Source organism: Emys orbicularis, chromosome 2 (assembly GCF_028017835.1).
Source record: "Emys orbicularis isolate rEmyOrb1 chromosome 2, rEmyOrb1.hap1, whole genome shotgun sequence".
NCBI lineage: Eukaryota > Metazoa > Chordata > Testudines > Emydidae > Emys > Emys orbicularis.
Window position 1 is genome coordinate 240,950,089 of NC_088684.1, and position 15,492 is coordinate 240,965,580.

At 38.1% G+C, this 15,492-nt stretch overlaps 1 protein-coding gene across 4 annotated transcripts in view; it reads right to left on the minus strand.

Moving 5' to 3' along the window:
• The window catches only part of HDAC9 (histone deacetylase 9), a 340,664-nt gene that overhangs the window by 136,622 nt on the left and 188,550 nt on the right, over positions 1-15,492 (minus strand). The gene's annotated exons all lie outside the window — the stretch shown is intronic.

Genomic DNA, 15,492 nt, shown 5'->3' on the forward strand with positions numbered 1-15,492 from the left:
GTGTTACTATTGTAAGAAATTGGAGAGGAAGGAGAAAGTTGCAGTAGAAAAAGTAGCCAGGATGTAGGAGGGTGGGAAGCTTCTTTTTTCTTTTGTGCACCTCTTCTTTATTTTTCCTGTTCCAACCCCACTCTTCTGCATGTATAAATGCCACCTACATAGACTCACACCAATGTACTGAGAGGTAACTTATACCACCATTTAAGTCTCTCCTGAATGTATCAGTCTGAAAGAAGTATTTGAGGAGAAACAATTCTGACTAAATTGAAGGGCAATGTTTACAATTATTTTGACTCTACAAATAAATGATTATTTATTAGATAGGAAACTGCTCCTGAGAAAATGTCTCAAATGCAATCCCCTGAAACATTTAAAACTACACAAATGATGTTTAATTTAACTATTTTACTGGTTCCCCAGTGAAACGTGAAGACAACCGGCGTTAAAAGTTCAGTCAGGTATACAAGACCAATTTTTGTTTGCATTACTTGTACAAGATGAATACAACAGGACAACTTATATGAATAAGTAGAGTAGGATTTGACTCTTTGTGTAGTCCATCATTACTTCCTGCCTACCTCAGGTCCGCCTCATGGACAAACTATATACTTAGTGCATAACACTCTTGCTAAAGATGTCATAGTTTCTGAATCATTGCTTTATGGAAAAGTCCTATAGAATTTAATAATGAGTGAGCCTTTTCCATAGGTGTTTTGGACCATCCTATAGAATTTAATAGAAAATTTTATCCCTGTTAGATATGCCTACAGAATGATTTAAATAAAACCCTGTATTAAATTTAGCATTTTATGCTAAGTTCAATTGGTTTCTAGCACAGGATCCTTTTACTTTAATCCCTATTAAATTGTTGTTCTTTTTCCATGAGGAACATATGCTTTGGATGTTTTGAAAATTAACCTAGAGCATTCAGTATCTTGATAGAATAAAATATACATAACATAAAACTAAAAGGGGTTTTAATAGGATTTTGAAAGCACCAAAACTTCAGTATTAAAATATAACTATGCTCAGTGTTTTGGCATCCATGTTCTTATCATTTATGCAGCCCTTCAAAGAATAAGAATCATCTGTGATAATGCTGTGAGCCAGAAAACACAACCCCAATCTCAAGAGTAAAGTTTTTAAGACCCATATGAATTAATTTCATTCAGAGTTTTCTGAATGAACACTGTACATTGCAGGCTCTTTCAAGCACATCTATCATAGCTCAACCATTGGTATGTATAGCAACACTAATACTCTGCAAATGATAGAAATTAAGCTACTTATTCTTGAAGTGGATGTGGCGATATTAAAAAGGAAGAGAGAATGACTTAAATGAAAAGCATTTATACTGTCTAAAAGCATCTAATGTTTCAAGTGTTGGATGCAGAAATGCTATATCTTATACTACCAAAAGGAACTTGATAGGAATGTATTTCTTATGATCAATTTATATCTGATATCTTGAGGCCTAACAACGAAAACCTTAACATCCCAAAAGCAAGCAAACAAACAAAAAACCTCCAGCAACACACAACGGTCGAGTTTATTGGGTACTTGTTACAACAGCAAGACTGGGACATTCTGTGTTAGGTTGGATTGTTTAGTAGCTGAAAATTGCTGTTACCACTATAAATTACTGCCAGATGCACTGTGTGGGGGGAGGTGGAGCAGTGAGGGAAGATACATCTGAGTGGGGGGGGACTGTTTATGTTAATGGCTTTTTTAATAACAAAAACCTGAAATACTATATGCCTAATACTGTAAATATATGCTCATATTTTGGTGGCCTGGATCCTATCTGAGGGATGGGGAAAGTGATGAAAAAATTCTAAAAACTATTAAACATTTTTCTTACAACTTTTCTCTCTTCTCTCTCTCTCTCCCCCATCCATACCCCAGCCCCCACCATTGACCTCTATTCCAAACTCTCTCCCTCCTTAAGAAGGGTCCTTTCTACATCCTGGCACCAACTTTACTCTGTGGGCATTTGGGATCCAGATTTTCCGATCATAATATAACAATACAAGTGTGTCGTTTCCAATGATCAGAGAGAGAGAGAGAGACAGGCAGGCAGGCAGGCAGAATGTTCTACAGCTTATCCTCTTCTCTGAAACTAAGCTCAATCTCAAATTCACATATAGCAATAGCTGGGAAATAATACAAGACAAAGGCAATGATCAGGGCCATTCTTTAGGTCCCACACTTACAAGATCTGTAGATTCTTCTGATTCATCAAACAGGGCCAGAGTTGGAGGGGCACAACTGCCACTGAATATTATCCTTTAAAAATCAGAGTGCATCCAACTCAAATTTTAAGGCCGGGGGGCTTGACTCCACTGCAGCATTAGCTTGAATTATCTACACTCGAATTAACAGCTCTTAAGTTAGCCTCGCTCTAATGAGAGCAGTCACACTACAAAAACAACACTCAAGCCGCTCAGAGTGATGGTAGTAGCAGTTCGGAGTAGCTGAGTCCACACTGAATTAGTAGGTCCTGCATCAGCAGCATTTGAGCTTGAACCCACACCCCCTGACAGGCCAGCTATCTTGAGTCTAAAGTGCCACTTAACTGGAGCTATTTGTGTGTGCACAGGAGTCAGGTTAGGGGTAACATTTGAGTTATACCTTGAGCTAAAACTGCAGGGAAGGCAAGCTCTAGATCTCAAATGCAAAGGGCTACAATATCTGCTTGGTACCCTCTGACTCCTAATGCATCTCTCTCTCTCACACACACACACACACACACACACACATACAGACACAAACACACATATACACATTTTGAATTAAAATTTATGCAGCTCCCCCAGTAGGATCTTGTGACTTCCATCCAAAGGCCAAATATAAGTAGACGTAATAATACACTAAATCTCTCATCCTATGCGTGATTCACTGTATAATAACTGCCATTAAAAAATCAAAATTTGCCAAGTGTTACCAAACAGTACTATCAGAGTTACTGCATATATTCCCTATTCTAAATATAGTAGGAAAATGTGGTATCTTACATGCCGGTTGGTGGGAACTGTTGGCAAAATATGACCTTTTAATGGCAGTTACTATATATTATATGCACAGTATCTTGGGCAAAAGCAAAAAAGGGTAATTGTGGTTCAAAAGTAATAGCTCTTCAGAGCAATTTAAAGGGACTTCCCTCTCATTCATTGAACCAGTAGGAGTTGTGCTAAAATATTCTCAGATGGAAGTTGTACCAACATACATTTCAGGGGAAATCAACACACACTCTGGAGAACCTATTGCATTGATTGTATGTTGATTGTATGGTCAGACACAGTAAATATAAAGATGGAATGCAATAGAGTAATATTAACTAGCTACATTATTGGCCTTCATGGAATGGACCAACAGAAAACTGTAAGAAATACACTCGAAATCACAGCTTTCCCATGTGACCTTGTGATCCACAGGCATTTGTATATTGCTAACTGAATTTATGTGCCTTAGCAGGTATAAAAGTTTTCAGAGTCTCACACTCTGCCACTTGTGCCAGCACAAACATGTTTCCTTCACTGTTTTTTGTTACTGGCAAGTAAGTAGTAACTGAATATTTTCCTGAAGCATTACAGCCTCTAAAACTTGTGTGTGGCATTTTGATATGACTGCCAGCAACGAGCCTGTCATCATTGGAATGAGCTAGTGCCAAAGAGTGTTAATGCACTAGCCTGCAACAGTGTGCCCAGTGCTACACTCCAGCTGCCATGCTAATAGTTCACGTCTCCTATCCATATGGAATCACTGATCACAGTGATCATTCATCACATCCATGATTTCACTAGGAATCAAAAGATCCTCTGTCTTGCTTCTCTGCTTCTGTTTCATCTCACCATGACTAAAGAAGCTAAGGTGTGTACATCATAACCTAGAAACGATACTTAATAAATGGCCTGTCAACCATGTCTCTCAATAGTGAACAAAGGAGAGAAAGTATGTGTGCCTGGCCTAGTGTTTCCTTCATAAATTTCATTTATCTGAAACGTGTGAGTAGGATACTTTAGAAAGAATATATTCCAACATTGGCATACTGAGCTTCTTATAATATTATAATTACTTATAAAACTGCAGCAGTTAACTAAGATTTTGCTTTGCTAATGGCTTCACTAACTAGTTTCCCTGATAAACGAGTACTCAGAATAGCAGCTATTCAGGAACGTACTTGTACTTCCAGTGTGATTTATAGGGAAATAATAAACGTTATGCAACCTTTTGAATCTGAGCTGGGTAAATACCTCAAAATATTTTCAGTTATTTAAAAAAAACAACCCAACAACCTGAATTCACCTGTGTTCACTCCCCATTTGTGTTTGCTCCCTGATAGTATTCTAGTAAATGAGTTTACTGGCTGGAAAGTTCACAGAAACAGCAAATTTTAAGAAGATTTTGGAAAATGTTTGCGTTGTTGTAATAGCTGTGTCAGTCCCAGGATATGAGAGAGACAAGGTGGGTGAGGTAAAATCTGTTATTGGACCAACCTCTGTTTGTGAAAGAGACAAGCTTTTGAGCTTACACAGAGCTCTTCTTCAGGTATTATTGGAGAATATTGCCAGAGAGTGAATTTTGAATTTAGAAAGGCAACCATTTGACAAGAAATGTAAATATAATGGTATGTCTACACTGAAGTCTGAGGTGTGAACACAGCACCTCTAGAGGTAACTGAACTAGCTTTGATCTAACTAGCTTGAATAACAACAGCAGTGAAGCTACTGCAGCACTGCCCAGGACTCTAGGTATGTATTCAAGTGCCTAGTCCATGCTGCCATCTGTTCTGTCTTGGTTTCACTGCTGTTATTATTTGAGCTAGCTAGATCAAAACAAGTTAGCAAAGTCACACCTCTGATTGCAGTGGAGACATACCGTAAGAGTATGGTATATATATTTGGAGCTAAGCCGCTGCAAACAAGGAACAGAAAAAATGTCATGTTACCTATGCGTCCACTAATCAAGACTTCTAAAGTTTGGAATAATAAATACAAATAATTAACTACTCATGAATGATCTACAGACCAAAATTTATTTAGAGAAAATATTCCTGCTGAAGAAAAAAAAGAATATCAAGGGCCCTATTTTGCCCCGTTACATTGGTGATTGGGCTCAAAGTTTCATTGTGAATTCAACTTCTGAGCCATAAATACCTTAAGAAGCAAGTTTATAACAGCAGCACTAATAGATCTTTAAAAGTGAATTGGAAAACATTTCATTTTTTTAATTTTAAATGATCATCTCTGGCTTTCAAATCACTAACAAAAATGTATCGATATAAGTGCAATAAAAGTATTAAAATAATGATATCTTTAAAAGAAGTATCTGAACTTAATTACCCTCCTTAAATTCTTGCAAAGATTCAAGTTCAGGGTTCTGTGTGTCTCATGCAGCAGCTGAAGATATTACAAACACCTAACAAAAACACAAATTCTTGAACCCAAGTTTGGATGGATATAATAGTGATGCTAGGATCATTTCTTTTGGGGAAAGGACAGGGTGGATTAGAATGTATTTTTAGAAAAAAGATCATAAATAATACATCTAGGCACAGATTAAAGTCTCAGATATGTGGCACATATCACCAGATGCTTGTAAAAAAAGTTACTGCACTTGCAGACCTGGCCCTGAGTATTCTATTAATTTAACTCTACGTTTGCTTCAGTTTCAATGTATTGGTGTGCAAAAATCCATATGCAATTGCCTCCCTGTATTTGATGATGCAGTTCCTATGACTTCATGTGCAAATTAATTACTAAATGTTTATTAAGCCATTTGTGCATGCAATCACAGAAACTGCAGATACTTACATGTAGAATCAGGCCTCCTCTTTGAAAAGTTTGACCTCTTACTACAGAGTTCATTTTTCTGTTGCATCATGTTTCAGCCCTCTTCTTGGGCGTAGATGATATTCTTTCTATTAGGAGTCACCATGGAGCTATTATGGAGCCTTGGTATTTACTATGATAAAAATTACATGAAAAATACAAAAAAGTTCTTGTGCCAATTTTGGAGGCTAAATTTGATCACTGAAGCATGTCACAGTGGAATTTCAAAGTATAAATGCAGAAAGCTAAGGAGTTTCTATCAAAATCTTATATGCGTGTGTGTGTAAGCTTGTTTGGGGGCCATGAACATGTGTGTATGTGTGCGTGCATATTTGTAAACCGAATGTAATGTAGTATAAAATTATTTATAATTAACTTACGTGTATAATGTTCAATATCACCCTTATAAATAAAGAGGGATTCGCTGTTTTACATAATAACTCTATACTTTGCAAGCTTTGGGATACTAGATATTTTTGTGGAAGCCACAAAATGAAATAAAATCCTCAAGGGATTGAATTTGTGACACTTTATCAGCTTCACAATAATTCTTTGTGTTCCACATGATGTTTGGTGTTTTATAATTTGAGTTGTCTTCATACCTCTGAAATAGTGAATGCAATTAAGAAAGAGCTTCATTATTAAAAATGAGGCAAAATAGATCTAAAGGGACAGATTCTTTGCTTTACCAAGATTACACCAGGCAAAAAAGTTGTGTTGGAAAGTGTTACACCTCCTCAGTTTTCTGTCCAGTCCCCAGTCAGAGGCCTGTACAAGATTGAACAACTTGAAGCTCTTCTAACTTTTACCCATTAGCAACAAAGCCAAGGGACTATCTGCTAGTTAAACAACACATGACATCTCTCACTACCCCCAGCATGACTCTGTGCTGGGAGCTGTGTGTGGGGAAGGGGGGTGGCATAGGATTGTTACAGAGGGAGAAGAATGGAACAGAGTATCTGTCCTTAAATCTGTATAGACTGGTGAATTGTGCTGTGGGCAAGGCACTGCAGGTACAGTCTCAGCACAATCCATTCAAGGGGGAAGAGAAACAGTTGTGAGATCCCAGACTCAGCAAATTTGGTCTATGTCCACAGGTTTGTCAAATGGCTGCTTCAGGACATGAAAAATATCAACATTATCCCAATTACAGATTCCTGTTTTGCGCCTCTACCCAAATGAGGTCTTACGTGTACACAGTTTTGTTTTCTTATTTTCTTTTTCATATAAATTTCATGCTTGAGAAAGATGCTAGCCTGATAGCCCTGAAGAGTGTAGTCCTGTATGTGTGGACTGCTTGAATTTGCACAAGTCTAGCCCTGTCCTGCAAATAATTACTCATATGACTAGTCCTCACTAACAGAAATAATACCATTGCCGTAAGAAAGCAAATTCACGTGAATACATGACCCAGGATTTTCAGAATTGTGCAGCTACCAATCCAAAATATACACTAATAAACCACTATCAAGAAGTAAAACTGTATCACTGAGAGATAAGATAATACCAGTCAGACTACAACATTAATTAAAACCAGAGACAAAAAGAACAATATATAAACAAATAAATTATTCACCCACTTGATTCAGTATTTTAAAAGATAGTAACTTTAGGAAAAAAAGCTGCATGCACTTTTAAAAACATATTTATATAAACACACTCATCTCTACACTTTCTTCTTCTGGGTAGTCAGAGGGTAAAATTCTCTATTGGTGTAATGAGCAGGACTCCACTGACGTCAATGAAACTGCACCCATTTACACCAGCGGATACTTTGACCTATGGTTTGTATATATGAAAGCAAAGTTACATGAAATTCACTGTGCACATACAGAATAGCCACAAACCCATTGTGCACCTCAGAGAGTGGCTAAACTGATCAAACTACATCAATATTTAGTACATGGACTACTGTTCAGTTAGTCCTCTCAACATTGATACTGGGCAAGTCTGATTTCATGCAGAGTATTGTTTTGACTCTTCCACAGCTCCTCCTCTTCCAATTTAAAGATCTGACTTTGCACATCGCAGGGTGGTGGTGGTTGTTTTTTTCCCATATCTTGGTATTGGATGACTGCCCTATTTCATGATAAAAGTGGAATTCTCTTCTGTCTGCAGGGCAGTCCCCAGGGATCAAAGTATGAAACCCAAACTTAAATAAAATCATATCCTGTTTGCAAACATCATATTCCCTTTGCTAGTCACTAATCTGGACCCATAAACCCTAGCACAGCTTGAGAGCCCATTCCTCATCTAAACAAATGCCATAAGCCTCTTTATACTTTTACAGCCATGTCAGAAAATAATATTGACTGCCAATAGTGATGTGATCAGAGTTGCCTCCTCTGAGCCATAAAAGAAGTGGTCTGTTATCAATTTCTCTAAATGTATCAAGGGAACTATGGGTTGATTCAGTTCCAAGTTATAAATGACAACTCAAAAGCCGCAGAAGCTTTTGAAGCTGGGAGCCGATGATGACATTATCATAAAAGCCTGCTCTTCCTTACTTTTGTGGTTTTTTTGCCTATCAACTGGACAAAAAATATGGCTGAGAAATGATTTCAAGATTTCTTCACACAGCAGCAAGTCAGATGGGCAGGAAAACAATCACTATGTTTTAGTGACGTACTGGAAAAAAAAAAAGATTAAACGTACCCACATTAAAATTAGTTTCTGCTTCCCATAATGATCAATTTCATAACACAATTCATAGGGAGGTGTTGTAATAAATCAGTCGCAGCTCAGGTGGCATCATGTAATGATCAATCACATCTCGGATGGTAATATCCATGTAAAAAACTGTGGAACCCTTTGATAATTATCAGAGCCACAAGATCATTTGCATTTAGAATCCTCTTTTGGCCATCTCACCTGCACTTTACTCATTTTTCCTGGGATACTCCTAACATCCTAAACCTCTGATCAACTTCAGGGAGTCATCATTTATTATTAAAACCACTGGCCTTAAAATAGTCTTTTTCTTTCTCCAACATGTGCAATTTCTCCCCAAAATTACAACAGCATGAGGTATGGAATTGATAATACTCAGTCCTGGAACAGTATAAAGTCCAAAAACTTGCATCTCTGAAGAAAGAAAATTAGGAGCACCTCTGGAAAGGGGAGATTCCCAGCCATTCAACAGTTTCAAACTGCTAGTCCTGGAAGGTCCTGAGATATAAAACCTTAAAAATTGAAATACTTGTGTGAAAGAACCTATTACAGGCAAATTTGAAGAGGTTAGAATTCATCATCATTTCTCTCTCCCTGTGAGACCTGTACAGTTCAGCTCACAGTATAAGGCAGCCTGACTTTATAGGAAGAGGAATAGATTTATTTCTAATACAGTTTCTTATAAAACTCTATAAATAGCTTTAAAATATTTTGTTTCTGCAAAATATTTGGCACATACGGAGTCCAATTCACCAGTGACCTGTACTTTGTCTGATCATTTTCACTACAGGTAAGTGAGGGCAATGTGAAAAATCAGGACAGGGGGTGGAGGATAATAGGAGCCTATATAAGAAATAGACCCAAAAATTGGGACTGTTCCTATAAAATCGGGACATCTGGTCACCCTGGGGACAGGGCCTGTCTCTTACTATATCTATACATGGCACAAAGGGTCCCTGATCTTGGTTAGGATCTCTAGGTGTTGTAATAATACACATAAGAATTTGACAGGATAATGTGTCATGAAGGTTGTACTGGCCCTCATTTGGGACCATTTGTAAATAATCCAGGCCATCCCAAACTACTACTTCTAGCCTTAGTCCTATCTATATGCATCAGGTCTTTGAGCCACTCTTCGCCATTCCAGTCTGTCTTGAAGCAGTTCCTTGGAAAGTCTGCAGCTAATCATATCCTTTTGTATGACATCCATCCATCTAGGTTTGAGTCTTCCACCCCCTCTCTTACCCTCCACTTCTAAATTTAACACCCTGTTTCCTACATATTCTTCCAATCTTCTTTTCACACACCCAAACCATCTAAACCTGGATTCTCTCAGCTTTTCTACCATCTTCACATCGCCCCAATCCATTCATTCCATGGTCCATCCTTGTAACTCCAAGCCTCCATCTTAACATCTTCATTTCTACTGTATTCAAGATCTGCTCCTGTCTCTTCCTCAGTGACCAGCATTCAGATCCATACAAAAGTGAAGGCCTAATTACCATCTTGTAGATATTAATTTTTAATGAGATAATTCTCCTATTGCAGATCACTCCACTCAGTTCTCTCCATTTAATCCGTGTCTTTCCTGTTCTGCTTATAAATTCATCTCTGAGTTTATCATTATCCCATACTTTCAAACCTACATACTTAAACATCTGTACTGTAGTAGTAGCTGACCCCCCAGACTTACAGTATTCTTTGTCTTCCTAAAAGGTATCATCTAATCTACAGACCACATACTCTGTTTTATTTCTGCTAATTTTCATGCCATTTCTTTCAGGTACACACCTCCATCTCGCTAAATTTTCTTCCACTTCCTTTTTGCTGTCCCACATAGCACAGCATCATCTGGAAAGAGCATGTGCCAGGGTTCCACTCGCTGGATGTTTTCTGCTAGTGCACCGTGAACAAAAAGGGGCTAAGTACTGAGCACTGATGTACTCCAATTCTTACTAGAAACTGTTTAGTTTCTCCACATGGCTTTCTAACTGTGGTAACAGCACCCTAGTGCATGTCCTGGATGAGTCTGGTATAGGCTATGTCTACATTTACGGCAGCATGTAGTGTACAGGCACTACACGTGTAGTTACATGCCGTAGTGAAAGGCAGACTACATCAGCACTTGCCACTGTGGTATGTCACATGTCAGCTACATGTCATAATGGACTACTCTGGCGGGGGAGACAGTTTGGGAAGCAGTGGGGAAAGGTTCCGGCAGTGGGGAGCCTTTCCCTGCTTCCTCCCCCCACCAGTGCCTTTCTCCACTGCCAGAGCCTTTCACTGTGGTGGGGAAAGGTTCCAGCAGCCAGGAGGCAGTGGGACATTATACTGGTAAAAATAGCTGTGACACTGCTTAAGTGTGCAAAGAGCCTATGTAGGATACATATCCTGGGCATTCAGTTGTGTAGGGCATTTTATTCTCCTTGCCTCACCTAAGCATGCCAAGCTATTTATACCATGCTAGCTGGGCATTCAGTGTTTGTAGTCTACATGCTGCCATAAATTTAGACATCCTTACAGTCTTCCGGTATCTGTTCCAGTCTCATAAGCCACCAGATGACTTCTCTCTGAAGCTTTCTCAAGACTGATAAATACTAAATATAGGGTTTTCCTCTTTTCTCTATATGTTTCCACAAGCAATCTCAATGCAAAGATAGCATCCATTGTTGACTTGCCTGGCATGAATCCAAACTAATTGTTACTGACCTTTACTTCTGTTTGTAGTCTCTTATCAATAACTTTCTTCCAGATCTTCATTGTGTGGCTCATGAGTTTAATGCCAATGTGGTTACCACAGTCTTGTACATCTCCTTTTCTCTTTAATACTGGTACTAATGTGTTCTTTCTCCGGGCATCAGGCATCATCTCAATCCTCATGACAGTTATGTCAATATGTTCATGTCAGTTGCTCCAGGCACTTCCATACTCTGCTGTATGCCACCAGGGCTGAGATTTTTCTTATTTTTCATGTGGCTCAATGCTTTTATAACCTTTTCTTTTAGCTCTGGTGCCACCAGACCTTGGTTTGGTTTTATCATAGGGCATAGTTCTATTGGTTTCTCTCCATTCATTAGCTTTTCAAAATAATTTCATTCCTTAATCTGGTTCTCATTGATTAATTATATCCACTTTCATCTTTAATTACTTTGATCTCACTACTGTCTTTAGTTCACTTATCACAGGTCTTTGCCAATCAATATATTTATTTCTCACCTTCCTTCATGTCAAAATGGGAATTTAAACCTTCCATGGCTTTAGCCTTAGCAGCTGCTATCTCTTTCTTTGCCCTTTTTTTTTTCTGGCTTTTTTGTACTTCTGAAAATCCTGCTGTTGGAGCATTGCTTGCCAAAGTTTAAAACCCTTTTTCTTTTCCTTCTCAGCCTCTCGAACTTTCTCATTCTGCCACCAGATCTCACTGGGGACAAAGGCTCTTGCTTCTGTTCACCAAGCGGGCTCTGTGGACATTCTTGAATTTTGTTTGCAACATGAATCTACCATTGATTCACATTTTCTCTTAAGCCTTCTAAAGAGATCTTCTCCAACACTTCCTGCTAACTTTGTTAAGCTTACACCACTTGGTTTTCTGTACTGCTTTGGACTGTTTTCTTCTAAAGTACTATATGTATCCATAGTCAAGAACCAGCATTCTATGTTGAGTTGCAATGCTTTCCCCTAGGATGACCTTACAGTTTTTGATGGTCATCCCAAACTCACACTGACAAAAACTTTATATCACACCAAATCATCATATATTCCCTATATTTTAATGCAAGAGGAGTTGATAAACTTGATAAGTATCAAGACAACTTGATAATTTTCTATAATTCACTAACTATAATAACCCAATCATAGAATTAATAATCAAACCAGCACAAAAACAATATTTAACATAATAAAGCTGGCCACTAAGGCCCCAATCCTACAAAAATGATGCACCTGCTTAATTTTAAGCATGTGCACAATTCTTTGCAAGATCGGGGCTTAAATTCCAAAAATACTACAAGGGGAGGTCAACATTTTTTTGCATCTTATCATTTTCTCCCCTGTGCAAGGAACTATGCTTAAAAAGAGGTTATCCATATTATTATATTAGCATAGAAAGGAAAATCACATAAAAACTGCTAAGCACCCTGTGCATAATCTAATAATAATAATAATAATAACAGAAAGAAAGGAAAAAAGATACCTTCTTTGAATAACACCACTGTTTATGATATACTTAGAATGAGCAAACTTTCTCTGAGCTAGACTCTCAGCTGGTGTCAATGTACTTCAATGGAGCTATTCCAATTGACGCCAGCTGACAATCTGGCACTAGATATTTCAGTTTGCAAGTCATTTCTGATTATTTATCAATGCCCCAAACACAGAACAGAGAACTCCACACAGACTCAGAACTTCTTAAAGAAGGGGAGTCTTTCATATATTCTTTCCCACTATATTCTCTACTACAGAATACAGACTTGAATTTCATTTTCACACAAGTAAACAAAAGAAAACAAAGATCTGCTCACCAGCAAATGAGAAAACTACATTCAAACTCATCCATCCCATCACACAAAACATTCAGACAAGAAGTATGCTGGGTTTACTGCATTATGCAATACTATCCCCCTTATCCCAAAAGCTATCAAATAACAGTGACCCTTCCTACTTCCACCCTTATAATAGAAAGAGTTCATTTTACCTAAGAGACAACTAAATTCAGCCAAAAAAAGTCTCCTAAACTGACCATTTACTTTGGAAAAGGTCATAACCTCCCGCCTCCCTCTCTAAAAAGAGTCCCTAACCAAACACGAAAATAAAATAAAAAGAGGCAAACTAACTAGCGGTACACTAAATAGAGTGTAATACAACAACATATATTTCTGTTTATATGGTTCTTAATCAGAAATGAGTTAAATGAGTTTGACAAAGTGCAGGTTCCTCTAAACATGTGAAAGAACAAAAGTTGGCTGAGTATTTCCTGACCTGTGTTAGTGGTAAATTTAGTGCAGAACAGCACACACGCCTCTCATTTTTAGAAGCACCGCAAAGCCCCCCTCTCTCTCTTCACTGATTTTTCTCATTGCACATATTGGGCAATATCTTGATGACCTATTTCTCAGAAGTAAGATTTTCCAAAATGTTACCAAACAAACAAAATGTTTTCCAAAACATTGCGAGCACATGGCAACCTTTACTAGTTTCCCATGCTCTTGAGCAATCCTAGGTATCAGGTACCTCTTATTAACTACTTTTTGCTCATAAATGTAGACAACATCTCCTGAAGTTGTTCCTCATTTCTTGCTCAGTCCTTTCTCAAAAAACCCCCCCAATAATTATAATGACAGTTTTGCCTCAGTAGGACCTGATTTGGCCATATATATAGATATATATATACACACACACACACACACACACACATATATATATACCCTGAATATATATAGAATGTCATTACCATTAGTCACTAGGCTTAAAATACTGGACCCAATCCTCAGCTATTATAGCCACAATGATTTACATCCTCTGAGAGTCTGTTCCTTAATTCCCATTAGTGAAATCTTTAGAAATTACCAAATAATAACAACAATTATAAAGTGAAATTGATTTTTTGTTAAAGCCCTGTAGCCTGGATATGCTTTTTGTCAAGTTCATGCTTCATGATAATATCATAATAAGAAAAACCCACAGCAAAGATTCTAGTGGTATGGAAATTATCCTATGTGGGGGACAAAAGCATATAAAATGTGTTGGCAAGCTTCAGTAGAGAAAAGGCAAACTTGTAGTATTTCAATGGAAGTTGGCCTCTAGCTCCAATTGCACTCTAGAGACTGTGGTTTCACTCCTGAAGACAAAAACAGTGAAAGGGAGCTAGAACAAATGTGCAACACTCAGCCAGCATATCAATGGCTAATAATCTAAGCATTGCACCTTAATTTTACTGACAGTGATTGTTTACAGTTCCATTTAGACCACAGAACATAGGGTAGCTAAAGAAAGTACCAGTGAAGAAAATTGTAGATGGAAAATTGTTTCTAACTGTTACGACCTTCAATAGTAAATAACAGGAGAATGTTAACAAATGTTGATAGAGCTCTCTTCTGTGGGGAATTTTTTTTTTTTAATTTTGATTCTTTTCCTAATATTGGAACAGTTTCTCCTAGAAATATGGACCCACTGGCTCAAAATGTAGCAGAATAAATAGTTTCCATAATTTAGTATTAAAAATGGTTGGGGGGAGGCATAGCTCAGTGGTTTGAGCATTGGCCTGCTAAAACCCAGGGTTGTGAGTTCAATCCTTGAGGGGGCCACTTAGGGATCTGGGGCATAATCAGTACTTGGTCCTGCTAGTAAAGGCAGGGGGCTGGACTCAATGACCTTTCAAGGGCCCTTCCAGTTCTAGGAGATAGGATATCTCCATTAATTAAGGTTGGTCAAAAATTTTATTTAATATTTTATTAACAAAAATTATGCCCTGACAGTTACTAAACAATGCCCATTATGCAAAGTGCTATTTGTGTGTACTTTAGTTTTTTCCTTTCTGTGGAACATAGTGCTGCATTAACTATTCAGTACTCTTCATCAGGCTTTCACTATACCCAAGAACATTTCACTACAATACAGCCCCTCTAATTATCACATTACTTTTCTCAAAAACCAATGCACAAAAGAAAATATGTACAAGGACAGACAAGTAACCTACCTCCTATCAGGACAAAAATATTGCCCCGTGATACTGCACTCTAAGGCTAGGTCTACACTACCCGCCTGAATCGGCGGGTAGAAATCGATCTCTCGGGGATCGAATTATCGCGTCTCGTCGGGACACGACAATCGATCCCCGAGTCGACGCTCTTACTCCACCAGAGGAGGTGAGAGTAAGCGCCGTCGACTGGGAGCCACGGAGGTCGATTTTGCCGCCGTCTTCATAGCGGGGTAAGTCGGCTCCGATACGTCGAATTCAGCTACGCTGTTCGCGTAGCTGAATTTGCGTATCTTAAAT